The sequence below is a fragment of the Lepus europaeus genome, chromosome 10 (genome assembly GCF_033115175.1).
Source record: "Lepus europaeus isolate LE1 chromosome 10, mLepTim1.pri, whole genome shotgun sequence".
NCBI lineage: Eukaryota > Metazoa > Chordata > Mammalia > Lagomorpha > Leporidae > Lepus > Lepus europaeus.
In genome coordinates, this window is record NC_084836.1 from 97840681 (window position 1) to 97855332 (window position 14652).

Sequence of the window (14652 nt, forward strand, 5' to 3'; positions counted from 1 at the left end):
TATTAGTATATAGAAATAAAGCTGATCTTTGCCTATTGGTCTTGTATACTGCCTCTTTGCTGAAGTATTTATTACCTCTAAGAAGGTTTTTTTTTTTTTTTTGGGGGGGGGAAGGGGTGAATTCTTTAGCCTTTACTACATATCAGATCAGATCATCTGTGAGTAGACTGATTTCTTCCTTTCCAGCTTATATGCCTTTTATTTCTGTTTCTTGTTTGAGTTAGGCAAAAACAAAGGTAAGTACCTTGCTTCAACACTTCGTGAATCCCAGACGGGTTAGAACAAACACACTTTTTGAGAGTAAGCTCTGCTCTGCTTCCATGGAAACTGGGCGTAGGGTTCCATGCTGTGATTGCGGGCTTCAAGCCTGCTGGCTGAGGGTTGGTGGCCTGCGGCTCATCACGGGGCAGCAGGTCCGATAGAGCTCCTCAGGGCCAGCCTGGGGAGCTCGGGGCCGAGCGGGATGATGCGTGTCGGCGGCAAAGGAACCACACCAGAGCCAGGAGATCAGTCAACGCCCAGGGCACAGCCAGGTTCTCGACTTTACTGGGAGGGGGAAAAGCTTTTATAGACACAGAAATGGGGCTGTCCAGGGCACAAGGGAACTGAGCCAACCAGCTGAAAGGTAAGGCAGGACACGAGCCGGGCACGCCCTCAAGGGCCAATCACAGCAGAGGACACATACTGTCCACGAATACGGAAGTCTCCTGTCAGGCTAGGTACCTCCCCCGGGGGCCATCTTGGGTTGTTGGAAACGCTGAGTCACTGGAACATGGAAGTGCAGCAAACTTGAGCAAAGGCTTAGCGGCCTTGTTTCCTCTTCCACTGAAGCCCCCCGCAGTGGCCTAGTGGTTAAGATACCCATATCCTACATTGGAGTGCATGGGTTTGAATCCTGGCTCAGGCTTCTGACTCCAGCTTCCTGCTTGACGGCTCCAGTAGTTGGGTTCCTGCCACCCACGTGGGAGACCCAGATTGAGTCGCAGGTTCCTGGCTTCCATTGTGAGCATTTGGGAAGCCAATCAGCAAACAGGAGCATGTGTACGCTCTCTCTCTCTCTCTCTCTCTCGCTCTCTCTCTCTCTCTCTCTTTCTCTCTGTGCCTCAAATAAACAAGAAACAAGCTGGTCACTTCCAGAGGCTGGACTAAGAGGTGAACCTTTGAAACAATGTAAAAGAAGAAGGAGAAGGAGGAGGAGCAAAGGATTATTGTGGAACCAGGGATGTGAGTGGGACAAAGACAAGTAAAAACTGCAAAGTTTCCCCACTTTTTCTCATTTTATAAATAGCTTCAGTTTTATAATAGCTTTAGGTTCATAGCAAAAATTGAGCAGAAAGTTATATTTTCTATTGATGTCACTTCTGTCCTTGTACTTTTTAACTGGTCCATGTATATCATATTTCAAAAAGTTTGTGAAAAATGTAATTATATAGCAAGGATTTTTGCCAGGCCCAAAAAGACAAATTCCATATGTTTTCTCTGATCTGTGGTAACTAATAGAGTATAAAAAAAGTAATGTATAATTATTTGCATTGCAATCTGCATAAAATTATTTCTGAGCATAAACTGTTGAGAGGAAATGGCTTGAAGTCTAAATGAACTTAATTATCTTGTAACCACACAGGAAATATTTAGATGCTACATTGCCATTGGACTATTTTGTTGAAAGAAATTATATGAATGACTAATTGCCAAAAATAACAGTATATGTGTGAAATGGTCAAAAAAAGAAAAACCAAGTATTTTGGTGCAAAAAAAGAATCGTAATCCAAGCACAATTTTTTCATAATACACATTTCCACAAAACTTTTGAAGACTCATCATATGCTCGGACTTCTTTTTTTGTCATTTCAAAAATAAACTTACCTTTTAATTCTATTGCCCATGATCGTCTTTTTTTTTTTTTTTTTTTTTTTTGACAGGCAGAGCGGACAGTGAGAGAGAGACAGAGAGAAAGGTCTTCCTTTTTCCGTTGGTTCACCCTCCAATGGCCTCCGTGGCCGGTGCGCTGCTGCTGGCGCATCGTGCTGATCTGAAGCCAGGAGCCAGGTGCTTCTCCTGGTCTCCCATGCGGGTGCAGGGCCCAAGCACTTGGTCCATCCTCCACTGCACTCCCGGGCCACAGCAGAGAGCTGGCCTGGAAGAGGGGCAACCGAGACAGAATCCGGCGCCCCAACCGGGACTAGAACCCCGTGTGCCGGCACCACTAGGCAGAGGATTAGCTTGTTGAGCCACGGCACTGGCCCCATGATCTTTTTGAAGTCCACCTGTTTGGGATTCACACGGGAAGCCCAGAAGGGTGCTGGCAGAGGGCTCCAGTTCAGAGCCGGGTTTGCCCAGTGCTAATGCAACAGCATCTGAGAGAAGAGAATGACTCTGTTTTGTGACATCTAGGACAAAATTTCAGGATATTCTTATGTCTCTCCTTGAAATAGTATGTGGCAAGCCTTAGCTCCACCCATCAGAGAGTAGACTAAAAAAAACAAAAAACAAAAAACAAAAAAAAACTAAAGATCAAGACTCAGCCAGCGCCGTAGCTTAACAGGCTAATCCTCCACCTTGCAGCGCCGGCACACCGGGTTCTAGTCCTGGTTGGGGCGCCAGATTCTATCCCAGTTGCCCCTCTTCCAGGCCAGCTCTCTGCTGTGGCCCGGGAAGGCAGTGGAGGATGGCCCAAGTGCTTGGGCCCTGCACCCGCATGGGAGACCAGGAGAAGCACCTGGCTCCTGACTTCGGATCAGCGAGATGCGCCGGCCGCAGCGGCCATTGGAGGGTGAACTAACAGCAAAAAGGAAGACCTTTCTCTCTGTCTCTCTCTCTCTCTATCCACTCTGCCTGTCAAAAAAAAAAAAAAAAAAAAAAAAGATCAAGATTCAGGTGAAGGAACTGGTTCAAACCAGTTGGGTCCAATATGGCATCCAGATTTACAGTCTCATTATATCCTTATTATAATGCATTCAGATAGTAAAAATCAACTACTACTCTCACCATGACAATTTACAATGGTTATGGCAACCTATGGATGTGACCATACAAGGAGAGAAAAATGATATGGGGTTATTCATTTTTGGAAGTCACCACCTCTTTCCAGAAATAGGATGAATATTCCAGCCAAATATTAACACACATTTCCTAAACTCCTTAAAGGTAGAACTGCAACAGTACGATGAGCTGCAGTGTCTGTGGAGTGGCCTGCTCTGTGCTGCTCTCTTTAATAAAACTGCCTTGCTTTCACTTTTCTGGATTGAGATCGACTTCCATCTCTCACTGAAGTCCAGGACCCTCTGGACGCTGTGGTGGGACTTGGGGGGGTGGTGGTGGTGCTCCACGCAGGGGTCCTCAGCTGACCTGTATCATCCTGGCTCACAGTGGCCTTGGGGCCTTTTTCTCTGTCTCCATAATACTCAAGAACAGAGAAGTCTCAGAAGGCTAATACAGGGGTGGTGAAGAGAAGATAGAAAGAAGGATGGCATGAAAAGGAAATGAAGGTAAGATTTCCTGCCAACCTGGAAAATCCTCTTTGCAAAAGTAAAAAAGACAGAAAGCAGTTTTATTTTTATTTTTGACAGGCAGAGTTAGACAGTGAGAGAGAGACAGAGAGAGTTATAGACAGTGAAAGAGAGACAGAGAGAAAGGTCTTGCTTCCATTGGTTCACTCCCCTAATGGCCGCCACAGCCAGCACTGCGCCGATCTGAAGCCAGGAGCCAGGTGCTTCCTCCTGGTCTCCCATGTGGGTGCAGGGCCCGAGGACCTGGGCCATCCTCCACTGCCCTCCTGGGCCACAGCAGAGAGCTGGACTGGAAGAGGAGCAACCAGGACTAGAACCCAGGGTGCAGGCTTTGCAGGTGGATGATTAGCCTAGTAAGCCACGGCGCCGGCCAGAAAGCAGTTTAAAAAGATTTATTTATTTATTCAAAAGGCAGAATGAGAGAGTGAGAGTGAGAGAGAGAGAGAGAGAGAGAGAGAGAGAGAGAGAGAGAAGCTAAAACAGTGAGATCAATCCTCCATCCACTGGTTCACTCCCTAAATGGCCACAACATCCAGGGCTGGGCCAAGTAGAAGCTAGGAGTCAGGAACCACATCCAGGTCTCCCACAGGGCTTTCAGGGACGCAAGCACTTGGGCCATCATCTACTGCTTTCCCAAGTGTGTTAGCCAGGAGCTGGATTGGAAACAGAGCAGCTAGGACTCAAACTGGCGCTCTGACATGGGATCCTGAAGCCACAACGCCAGCCCCAGTTTTGTTTTTGAACATTAATCAGACTGCAGAGCACATCATAGGTAAGCTGCTATGAGGTTCCTAAGACAGAAGGAACTCTCACTTCTTTCAAAGTTGAGTAGGTACAATCTATTACACACCTTCTCAAGATTAATGGCAATGTCTTTTTGAAAAAAGACTTGACATGGTTTGCTACACAACTTTTCAGTTTATTCTAAGGTTACCGGGTAATTAGGGAAGCCATCTGTGCTAAATTGCCTTTACCATAAAGAAAAATAAGACCTCTATCTCTATTGCAAACAGGTAGCCGCAGGCATTAACACTAAGCTCCTGATGATAGGGAGATGGGGCAATCTTCCCTAATATTTAGATTGAAGAGCCAAAGTGACTCCATTTAAAAAAAAAAAAAAAAAAGCAGCCTCTGTTTCCCATAGCAGACTCGCGTTCTTGTAAAAGCAGACATTCAGGCATTCCAGAGATAGCAAAGCATAGCAAGGACAGCACAGTAGAGATTGTTAAAGTAACTCCCTGTACCCAAAGCTCCCGCTGATGTAACCCTGTGGCTTTTTCCTTTAAAAATTCTCCCAAAGACCGGGGCCTCACTCCTTCTCTGATGCGATGGTTGGTTGGATGGGGTCCCTGTCGCGGCTTGTACTCCCAAATAAACCTTGCTTTTGCAGTTCGGTGTGATGACTCTCTAGGGGTCTCTGTGGGGATCTAAGGATCTGGGCACAACAAGATTTCAGAGTTCTGTACCCTCCTTGGCCCCCTACCGCTGCCACTAAGAAAACACTCCTACTTGTAAAGCTGACAAGATGCTTATTCCTCTTTCAAAAGGTCTACACACGTATCCTACAGGCACGTGGTTCACAAATAGGTCTCAAGGTCTAAGGGAGGGAGGGGAAGCAGCAAGAAAAATCCAATTTAACTTTTATTTACCATTACATTTAACCGCTCTTTCCAAGAAGTGTAGTAGGCGCGCTTTGCAGAGCCCCCATGGCCAAGCTGCGCAAGGCACCACCGTAGGAAAATTCCTAACCAGCACCGTCAATAAAGGGCAGGAAGCCAGGCTCCAGCCCGCGCGAGGCTTCCGTCCCCCAGAACCTGCATGAGGGTGTGCTGCTGGCTTTGAGGACTTCCACAGCAGGCAACAACTGCGAGGCACCCCAGGGAGCACGCTTAGGGTAAGCCTTGAGTGGGACGGGAACGACTTTGCTCCGTGTCTCCCTCGAGGAAAATGGGAATGACCACAGAACGAGGTCAAACCCGTGCGGTCCTCAGGTAAGGTACCTTGTATGCTAAGGAAGGCGGAAGGCCTTAGCCCAGAGAATTTACGTCGGCTAAGGCGCAGAAACCCAAGCCGGAAGCACGCTTACTAGCCGGCCCGCTACAGTGACGGACTCGCCGACCGGAAATGCCTTGGCGGAAGCTGCCCCAAGGCCTTCTGGGGAATGTAGTCTTTCCGATGAATGGGTCTCCGGTCTCAGACTATCCTAGGCACCTCGCTGTGTTGTTCAGGTATATTAAGAAAAGAGACGTCATCGTGCTGATAAATGGCATGGACCAGAAGCGGCTGCTCCGTGACGGCCTTTGGGAGCCGGCTCCTGTGAGGACTTTTGGTGTAGGTTAGCGTCGGATGGCGGGACGGGCTGGTGCAGGTGGCCCTGTGAGCGAGGCCCACACAGGTCCGTGGTCCCAGGGTGCCCTTTCCTGTCGGGGGAGGGAGAGTCTGGAAAGGCCAGGCTAGTACTGGAACGCTAGTTCTAGTAGAGCGTGGCTGGCGGCCAGGGCCGGGGGCGAGGTGGCTCGGTCCGGATGTTCGAGGTGTTTCTGTTTGGACGCTGGAGGCGTGGCCATGGGACTTCACCTGTTTGTGTGCAGCAAGAGTTTGGTCTTTTTTGAAGAGGTTATGCTGTGCCAATTAGCGAACGGGGAGGAAGGTTTCGATCGTGTGTCCCCGAAGTTTATTTGGGCTGTGGGTTTAGCCATCCTCTCTGGACAGCGTGGGGCGCCTCTAAGGGCTCTGTATTCCGGGGTATTTTTGGGGGAGGTGGAGAGCTTATTGGGTTTCTGCATCTCCAAATAGTGGTGAAACTTAGGGTTGATGGTGAATGCCAACACTCTTGTTTTTGTTTGGAGGGGCAGGGTGTGTCCCAGGTGGCGACTGGAGGCAGGAGGGAGTGGGGGGACCTTAATTTGCCTTGGTTGATTGGAGTGAGTGGAGGTGAGCCTGAATTGATCAGAAAGGAAGCTGTAAATTGGGAGAGATAAGGGAGAGTGGCAGGGGACAATGTCGAGGGCCTACAGGTCAGGAAGGTAGGGGATCCAGAGAACTTCCTGTTTGTTGGGTGGGGCTGTGAGATGACAGGCCCCCTGCTGAAGACGATAGGCTTAGGGCCACATAAAGCCCTAGCAATGTCACATTGCTTCTCCGTCCCACAGGTCCTTGATCCATGGAAACGAGATGGACCTGAGTCCTCCGCGGGCAGCAGAAATCCATCTGGAGATGAAAGAACGTCTACCTGACGCTCTGGCAGACTTTCAAGGCGTACCCTGGGCTGACTCTGGGGCCATGATCTCACCTGATCCTGCCCTGGGGAGGGCAGGACTAGGAGATTTTGCCTTCCAAGAATGGTGAAGATACGGAAACCATGAGGAAATTGGCTCGAAATCCATGAGGCAGAAGATGAGGGTTGCTGAGAGTCTGGAGCGGTGAAGAGGGGGCCGGGGTTCCAGGTTCACCTGAGATGTGGAGGTCACAGCGGAGTAGCGTGGCTGCTTCCTGCATCCGGAGCCACAGAAGGACTACTGTGGGAGCACCATGGAAGTCTGGTTCTCAGCTTCTGTGTCTTCCTCTAGGCTTGCTCTCAAGTGATGCTGACTGGCTCCAAGAAAAAGAAGGAATGCCCCAAATCGTGGTGAGCTGTGATCACACTATTTTTTTGCCTGCATTGCCTTAGGAGGGGTGAAGCATTTAGGTAGACGAATGAAACACCAGGGCTTCACTGAAAAGGGATGTGAAAATACATAGGCCAAGACAGGGATTTTGGGGCCGGCACCCGCGGCTCAATAGGCTAATCCTCCGCCTGCAGCGCCGGCACACCGGGTTCTAGTCCCGGTTGCTCCTTTTCTAGTCCAGCTCTCTGCTCTGGCCCGGGAGTGCAGTGGAGGATGGCCCAAGTGCTTGGACCCTGCGCCCACATGGGAGACCAGGAGGAAGCACCTGGCTCCTGGCTTCGGATCAGCGCGGTGCGCTGGCCGCAGCGCACCAGCTGCGGCGGCCATTGAGGGGTGAACCAATGGAAAAGGAAGACCTTTCTCTCTGTCTCTCACAGTCCACTCTGCTTGTCCAAAAAAAAAAAAAAAGACAGGGATTTTTACAGTTACCGTTTGGTGACCTAGACTCTTCAGAAATGTACCTTCCAGACCCCGTCTGTTCACTCCCACTTGTCTTGGTAATCAAGGGTTTTGTTTTTTTCTCCATTGTCTCCTCTAAATCTTTACCACCCACTGACGGCCAGCACAGGCCCTGCATCCATGATTGCTTTTCCTTCTCCAGCTCAAACTCAATTCTTCCATCTCTGAATTCTTCCATTACAAATCCTCCAAGGTTACTCTCTTTTTTTTAAGAGCTCAGGGGCAGGGTTTCTTTTCTTTCTTTCTTTCTTTCTTTTTTTTTTTTTTTTTTTGACAGACAGAGTGGACAGTGAGAGAGACAGAGAGAAAGGTCTTCCTATTCTGTTGGTTCACCCTCCAATGGCTGCCATGGCCAGCGCGTTGCAGCCGGTGCACTGCGCTGATCCGAAGCCAGGAGCCAGGTGCTTCTCCTGGTCTCCCATGGGGTGCAGGGCCCAAGCACTTGGGTCATCCTCCACTGCACTCCCTGGCCACAGCAGAGAGCTGGACTGGAAGAAGAGCAACTGGGTCAGAATCTGGCGCCCCGACCGGGACTAGGTGTGCGGGGGCCGCTAGGCAGAGGATTAGCCTATTGAGCCGCGGTGCCGGCCTCAAGGTTACTCTTGAAGAACACTGCTTGAAGTTTTCAAATGGGTGCACAAATTTTTTTGTCCAAGGAAGTCCTTAGGTGTTCAAAGGCCTAGCATGTATCTCCTGCATTAGGTACACCCCTCACAGGCTTCTACTCCAAACCAGGTGTGTGGGAACTCCCAGAAGAACTGGCTGTGGAGAACCATGTTCTCTGGAAAGATCAACCTCTTGTATATGCAGACTCTCCTGGGCAATGTGTCCTGCTATACCCTAGTGTGTTCCTTGCAGGGTCCGGTATCTCCAGGGATGTGGCTATAATCTTCATGGCGTCGGGATGGAAGAGGCTGAGCTCTGAGCTGATGGAGCCAAATGAAGAAGTGATGCTGGAGAGTTGCAGGAATCTGCTGTCCCTGGGTGAGGCTGTGTTCTTTCCTTTCCGTCATTAATTCAGTAGAGATGTTCTGACCACCACCACGTACCAGGAGATGTTCTGAACACCTAGGATGAAATAGCAAACCCTGTCCCCTAAATGGGCTTGCTTTCTAGTATAAGAGGACAGACAACAAACAAAAGCTTCATGTGCTGGGATATTGTAGTGTGATATGTTACACAGTGATAACTGCTTCATAGTAAAAAAAAAATAGATAAAACAGGAGAAAGGGGTATTGGGTATGATGGAGTTACTAGCTGAATGTTGCAATGGGGTGTTTGAAGTCAGTGTGGCGGTAATATTTGCTCAAAGACAGAATGTGGTGAGAGACTTAGAGCTCTGGGTATCAGCAAGCATGCGAGTAGGAGACTGTTTAGCTGCAGGAACGGAGCAATGCCCAAGTCCAAGGAACTTGTTTCTTCAAGCTCATCTGGCAGTGATTCTGACAGTGAAGATGATAAAAAAGTTAAAAAGGAAAAAGCAAGTTGCTCCAGAAAAACCTGTGAAGAAGCAAAAGATGTCCGGAGCTCTGTCATCTCCCAAACAGAGCAGCGGCAGCAGAGAGGAGAGCATGTTTCAGAAAGGGAAAGTTTTAGTTCTGTGTGCTGCCAAGGCGAGCGCCAGACAGGGAAAGTGAGGTCCACCGGCGTTCAGGGCTGCAAGGGGAAAGTTCTTAACTGATATTCCAGAATACTGGATGGACCCAGAAGGTGAGATGAAACCAGGAAGAAACGGCGTTTCTTTAAAGCCAAAGCCGAGGAGCCAGCTGAAGGAACAGGTTTCTGACACTGATGATGTAATGAGGAAACTGTAAAATCCAAGCTATGTAATACCCGTAGTGTGCTAGTTGTTTTAATCTGTCTTTTTACATTGGCTTTTTTTTCCTGAACATTGTTTTCTAAGCTATTGTTTATTGAGATTGTAGAAAAATTTGTAAGGTGAATACTTTTTTTTATTTTTATTTTTGACAGGCAGAGTTAGAGAGAGAGAGAGAGACAGAGAGAAAGGTCTTCCTTTTTCTGTTGGTTCACCCCCCAAGTGGCTGCTACGGCTGGCGCGTTGTGGCCAGCACACAGTGCCAATCGGAAACCAGGAGCCAGATGCTTCCTCCTGGTCTCCCAAGCGGGTGCAGGGCCCAAGCACTTGGGCCATCCTCCACTGCACTCCCGGGCCACAGCAGAGAGCTGGCCTGGAAGAGGGGCAAGCGGAACAGAATCCGGCACCCCAACCGGGACTAGAACCCGGTGTGCTGGTGCCGCAGGCAGAGGATTAGCCTAGTGAGCAGCGGCGCCGGCCGTGAATACTTTTTTTTTAATGTGCATTATTAAAGATGTTCTGAGTCAAGCTCATTGTCACCTTTATTAAGGAAGATTGCTTTGTGGCCACCTAGTATGAAATAAAATCAAATAATTACAATCTTAAAAAGATAATAAGAACACTAGGCATCTAGAGCGAGAGCATTCAAGTGAGGGGAATTGGAAGACCTAAGGGAAGGGCTGTGCCTGCTCTATGAGGAACCGCAAGGAGGCCAGTGAGGCTGCAGCAGGTTTGCAAGGAGACTAGTGCGTGGTGCCTTCTGGTCACAAGTTAACGTTGTGTCAAATTTGTTGTGTTTGTTGGGCTTCAGAAACCACATATTTTCTTTTTGTTAGTTTAAAATTATTTAGGCAGATGCTGCTGTCAATGGGAAGTTTTTCTTTTGCGTTGATTTTTGAAAAACGGAAAAAAGGGCAGATTTTGGAGTGGTTTGGGGCACAAGGTGCTGGAATCCCTGTCCACTGCTGAGCGCACTATACCTAGCTGGGAACCTGGCTCCGAGAAACGCTCTAAGTCTTTGTTTACAAACGGAAATTCTGAAGTTCAAATGAGTAGCATATGCAGTCTCTGTCACCACTGTGTCATAGTCTGCTACATTGGGACCCCCTCCAGACTGGGGGACTTTACATTTCTGTCAATCCCCTTTAAGAGTATATGTATTTTTAAATTTATTTGAAAGGAGCAGGGAGAGGGAGATTTTACATTTGCTGCTTTACTCCCCAAATGCCTAATACAGCCAGGGCTGAGCCAGGTCAAAGCCAAGAGCCCAGAACTCAATCCAGATCTCCTAAGACAGGTGGCAAGGCCCCCTACTTGGGCCGTCACCACATTTCCTCCAGAAATGTGCATTAGCACGAAACTGGAATCAGAACTCCAGCAGAGCCTGTCTGATATGTGATGTGGATGCCCCAAGCATCTTAGCCACTGTGCCAAACACCCACCCGTCAGTCCCTGTTTTATAATTATAAAAAAAAAATCATGAAGGAAATTTCCACATGGGTCACAGGAGCCATTAATGCCAAGTAGAGCAAAGGATTGTGGACAATATATATTAATGGCTCAGTTGATTTTTTAACAAGATTAATTAATTAATTTGAAAGGCAGAATGACAGAGAGAGAAAGCTCCCATCTGCTGGTTCACTCCCCAAATGGCCACAACAGCCAGGGCTGGGCCAGGTGGAAGTCAGGAGTCAGGAGCTCCATCTGTCTGGGTTTCCCACATGGTTGACAGGGGCCCAAGTACTCGGACCATTTTCCACCGCCTTCCCAGGAACATTAGCAGGAAGCTGGTTAGGAAGTGGAGCGGCCTGAACTTGAATCAGCACTCTGACATGGGGTACCAGCATCACAGGTGGCTGTTTAACCTGTTGCACCACAGTGCTGACCCCTTAAATGATTTTAGTAGAAGGAAAAGTCTAACTCAAATGGAAACTATTTGTGGAGTGCCTGCCTGAAAGTTTCTCCTAGTGTGACATAGAAAATGTTTTTGGTGTAGATTTTCTGGATTGCAGTAGAAAATAGAATGTGTAAAAATGGAACATAGGGAGTTTTGGTGGGAAACAAGTTGTTCAGGAGACATATTATCAATTACAGGTGCGGCAGTAAGACATTCTGTCTCCCAAGACAAGGTGCAGTGGCCCAGCAGCACCGCTCACGACTCCTCCGACAACTTATTGCTTCCGAAGAGCCAAAGCCGGAAGTCTGCCCTTGTCCCCCTGCGCCGGTCTGCTCCTGTCTAATTCCTCAGCCAGCACATGCTCAGATCTTCCTGGAAGATCTGATCCTGCAGAAAATCCCTTCCAGCCAAGGGGGTTCCGCCCAGGGCATCGGAAGCAGCAGGGTGCTGACCACGGCTGCAGGGAGAAGGTGGCTTCAGACCCCGTGGGTGAGCACTGAGAAGAGACAGGCGTCGAGAGCATTCTTCAGCCCATTCTGAGGACAGTAGCAAGGCCCAGAGAAGGCAACGTGGTGGGAGGAACAGAGCCACACTCAGCCCAGGAGGCAAGCCCTGTGCAGCCAAAGGACTGAAGGAATTAGAAACCTTGAGATTTGGGGCAATCAAATGTAGGGGGTGTGAGCCAGACTGTAGCCTAAAATCAGGTTCCATCACTGACTGCAGGCCCCTCTTGGGGAAGAAGCCCCGTGTTTGCAAAAGCTGTGGGCAAGGGGGGCTGGCACTATGGCGCAGTGGGTTAACACCCTGGCCTGAAGCGCCGGCATCCCATATGGGTGCCGGTTCAAGACCTGGTTGCTTCACTTCCTGTCCAACTCTCTGCTATCGCCTGGGAAAGCAGTGGAAGATGGCCCAAGTCCTTGAGCCCCTGCACACATGTGGGAGACCCGGAAGAAGCTCCTGGCTCCTGGCTTCGGATCGATGCAGCTCCGGCTGTTGCGGCCATTTGAGGAGTGAACTATTGGATGCAAGACCTCTCTCTCTCTCTTTCTCTCTCTCTCTGCCTCTCCTCTCCTCTCTCTGTGTAACTGTGATTTTCAAATAAATAAATAAATCTTAAAAAAAAAAAAAAAACTGGGCAAGGCCAAGTCGGCCCTCCTCAGATCCCATCAGACACATTCGCTAGAGAATGTGTGCGGTGAGTGTGGCCATGACTTTGGCCAAATGTCACTTCTTATTAATTACCATCGCACACACTTGAGGGAGAAACCATCTGAGTGTGGTGAGTGTGACCGAGGCTCCAGCTAGAAGTCCGACCTCAGCAGACACCGGAGAACACGTTCAGAAGAGAAGCCTTGCTTGTGCAGGGAGTGTGGGCAGAGCTGTAGGAAGACGCCAGTCCTCGGCACCCATCAGCACACGCGCTCGAGAGTGAAGCCTCCTGTTTGCAGTGTATGTGGGTGAGGCTCTGTGACAAGTCATCCTGCTTCAGACATCAGAGGTCACACTGGGGAGAAGCCCTGTGTGTGCCCGGGGTATGGATGAGGCTTCAGTGACAAGGCAGCCCTCAGAAGATACACACTCGGGAGGAGCCATATGTGTGTGGGGAGTGTGGGGAATGTGGGTGAGGCTTTTGCGACAGTCAGCTGTCCCCATGCCTGAGAGGACACTGGGAGAAATGTCACGTGTGCAGGGAGGGCGGGTGAGGCTTTAGCCGGAAGTCAGATCTCATCAGACACCAGAGGATGCGTAGACACAGGGACTGAGGGTGAGACCCACGTGCATAGTGCCTATGTGTGCATGGAGTGTGAGAGTAACCACAGAGGCTCCCAGGACACATTCAGACAAGGGCACAGAGTATGAGTGTTCACGTGCGGGTAGCTAGCTTTGAGCCAACCCTCAGTGTGCACAAGAGAACACGTGTAAGGGAGAAGGTTTGTGTGGGGGGACTGTGGGTGAGGCCTTAGCAGATATCCAGGGGTGGACTTGGGGGACAAGTGTTCAGGGAGTGTTGATAAACATGGACAGAAGAATGAACAGGCCCAAGGTGGCCTACTCAGGGGAGCTCTTTGCAGGGAGTGTGGACAAGGCTTTTGTGTCACAACCCACAAGGAGACTCTATATGGGCGGACCCTGTAGCACTCGGCCCAGGTGGCCTTGTCAGGACCAAGACCCCAGCTGCTGGAGAGAAGAGTGCTGCAGCCTGCAGAGGGGCATTCCTCAGTGGGGCTGAGAGACTGGCACTCAGCCAGGGGCTCGCCTTCCTGACCTGTGACTCCGGGCCAGTGATGTTTAACAGAGGGGTACACTTGAGGGGGAGGCCTTGTAGGTGCAGGGGTCACAGGCAGGACTTGAGCAGTGAGACCACAGGGCACCCTTTGACTCCTGTGTGAGCAGGGCTGAGAGTAGAGCTTTATCCAGTGTCTGGATGAAGGAGAGTCTGGCCACCACAACCACTGGCCCTTATACTGCATGTGAGAGTGAGGATGGCAGTAACAAAGAGACATTTCCTCCACTTTTTGGAAGCAGAATAAAAAATAGGCTTTGTTTAAGTAATCAAAGAATGATTGGCTTCTTTTCTCTTCGTGCACCAGTTCTTGCCCATCCTCCCTTCTGCTCCGAGCTCTTTTTTTTTTTTTTTTTTTTTTGACAGAAAGGTCTTCCTTTTCCATTGGTTCACCCCCAAAATGGCCACTGCGGCCGGTGCACCGCACTGATCTGAAGCCAGGAGCCAGGTGCTTCTCCTGGTCTCCCATGTGGGTGCAGGGCCCCAGGACCTGGACCATCCTCCACTGTACTCCCAGGCCACAGCAGAGAGCTGGACTGGAAGAGGGACAACCTGGATAGAATCCAGCACCCCGACTGGGACTAGAACCCGGTGTGCTGGTGCTGCAGGCAGAGGATTAGCCTAGTGAGCCGCAGTGCCGGCCACTCATTTTCTTTAAGAAGCTGAGGCTGTGGACCCTAGTCACTCATCCAAGCAGAAAGGGGCAAGCAATTCAGATTCACATCCCAGATTTCCTGCCAATCAGCTTTGGAGAACCCACTCCCTTGCAGGGGTAGGGGTGCTTGGGATCTGGAGAGGCCAGCGGCAGGGGGGAGGTTCCCAGGTCTCCAGGGACTGGGTCACCTCTTCTGACTGCTTACTTTGGCTTCTTGGGAAGCTCTCCTCCCCGGAGGCCTTCCATCTTTCTGGTCTCTGTTCTGGTCTCTTTCCTGAATCCTTCTTTACCGCATCGCAGTATTGTAGTTCCTGGTCAGTCTGTTCACAGCCTCCAGTTCCAGGGACCCTTTACTCACTCGCCT

The 14652-nt window shown here is 49.8% G+C and overlaps 1 long non-coding RNA gene and 1 pseudogene across 3 annotated transcripts; both read left to right on the top strand.

Annotated features, from left to right (window-relative positions):
- Positions 1–5693: 5693 nt before the first annotated feature.
- Positions 5694–12433, top strand: LOC133767864 (uncharacterized). Of its 3 annotated transcripts, none has more exons than XR_009866914.1 (4): positions 5694–5904; positions 6662–7137; positions 8495–8620; positions 11547–12433. It is a non-coding gene; the product is annotated as an uncharacterized LOC133767864 (long non-coding RNA). The 3 variants fall into 3 exon arrangements; XR_009866916.1 differs by having other exon boundaries at positions 5694–5844; XR_009866915.1 differs by having other exon boundaries at positions 5694–5840.
- LOC133767863 (activated RNA polymerase II transcriptional coactivator p15-like) lies at positions 9030–9450 on the top strand (annotated as a pseudogene).
- Positions 12434–14652: the final 2219 nt, after the last annotated feature.